This window comes from Rhinopithecus bieti, unplaced genomic scaffold (assembly GCF_001698545.2).
Source record: "Rhinopithecus bieti isolate Rb0 unplaced genomic scaffold, ASM169854v2 scaffold_42084, whole genome shotgun sequence".
In the NCBI taxonomy this organism is placed as follows: domain Eukaryota; kingdom Metazoa; phylum Chordata; class Mammalia; order Primates; family Cercopithecidae; genus Rhinopithecus; species Rhinopithecus bieti.
Window position 1 is genome coordinate 281,963 of NW_016818934.1, and position 1,737 is coordinate 283,699.

Sequence of the window (1,737 nt, forward strand, 5' to 3'; positions counted from 1 at the left end):
TTCAAAACAAGGCCCTAGGACTCTCCAGATTCAATTATGTCCTTGGGCTTGGTCAACTGCTGCAGGAGTCTTAGGGAGCCTTGTACAAATGCTAGAGTGATTCATTTACCAACACTAAACCCTAAGATAGATGCAACAAAGCAGGACTACTTCCTCCACAGAATGTACTGATTTCAGACGATGCAGCACCCAATGTAGAAAACACTGGAATTTTTCTTGGAACTGGACTGTGATGAGAGGCGCTTGCCATGAACATAAGCTACTGTCTTTTCTTTGAGAGGGAGTTTCGCTTGTTGCCCAGGCTGGAGTGCAATGGCGTGATCTCGGCTCACCGCAACCTCCGCCTGGCAGTTCTCCTGCCTCAGCCTCCCGAGTAGCTGGGATTACAGGCATATGCCACCATGTCCAGCTAATTTTTGTATTTTTAGTGGAGATGGCATTTCTCCATGTTGGTCGGGCTGTTCTCGAATCCCCAACCTCAGGTGATGCGCCCGCCTCAGCCTCCCAAAGCGTTGGGATTATAGGCGTGAGCCATCATGCCCAGTCAGCTACTGTCTTTTCTTTGACCCAACCTTTCCAGTTTTTGAAGATAAAGCAGGAAATAATCTTCTCTGAAGATATTTGATAAAAATTTCCAAAAAGTAAACACATGCTTCCACTTCATTGATAAAAATTTACCACAGTTTGACACCTGGGTCTAGTTCAGCTGACGGATGAGCTGATTGATGCCTTCACCGCCATAGCCAGGTGTGCCCATCTCCTTGAGGAAGCCCACTCTATTTTTGGTAACATGATGGGCCACTGAGAGGTGGAAAGGGCGCAAGAACCATGAGATCTCCTGGAAATGCTTCCCTGGGAAGGCAGTTTCATAAATGAGGTCTTCCAAGCAAATGACGCCAAACTTCCCTAGGTGCTCCTCAATCGCTGTGTTGTCTGTCAGAGGGATGGTCTTATTTTTGACCTTGGCTTGTCAACGTTTCAAAATGAGTTCTCGGACAGACTTCAGATTTGGAAATCCCCAAGTCACATAAGGTTCCACTATACGCAGCATTTTTAGGTTCTGGGGGGTGACTTTTACAAAGACACCACTAGAAATTGTCTTTAGGTGAAGTCTGGCAATGGTTCTCTGCACCAGTAAACTCACACCATCAATCCTTTCAATGCGTACAACAAAGGCCAAGGAATGTTTATCTGGCAATTTCGAGGCATTAGGTTTCACTTCTAGTCATCTGAGATGCACCTTGTCACGTTTCTGCCGCCAGGAATCATGTAGGAATGATTCCAGTCGCTTAAACCTGAGCCCTTTTCCTTTCCTCTGCTCCTTCTTTGCCAAAAGTGCCTGCTTTGCCTGGGTGACTTTGAGGGCTTGATAAGCCTTCCTCTTTTTCAGCAGATTTTCTGGAACCAAAGGGATTTTTCTTTGCTCTTGCTCCGTCATCTTTCTAGTGGTCAACATATTACAATTTCTTATACAATTTCTTATAACATTGAAATTGTTTCATATTACAATTTATATTACAATTTCTTATAACCCACTAATAAAGGAGATATTTATTATTTAAATATAGCAATGAAACTTTTTATTTTCTCATTTGTTTAACTCTGTCTCTTCCTCATTGAGTACAGGAAATTATAGCATGGAGGAAAAAGGAATACATATTCATTGAATGCCTATTATGAACTGGGCACTGTAGTAGCTAATTTATAAACACAATCTAACTTATAATCATCCAAGGA

At 42.8% G+C, this 1,737-nt stretch overlaps 1 pseudogene; it reads right to left on the reverse strand.

Annotated features, from left to right (window-relative positions):
* Window positions 1-697: 697 nt before the first annotated feature.
* LOC108519029 (60S ribosomal protein L7-like 1 pseudogene) lies at window positions 698-1,444 on the reverse strand (annotated as a pseudogene).
* Between the last annotated feature and the right edge of the window lie 293 nt (window positions 1,445-1,737).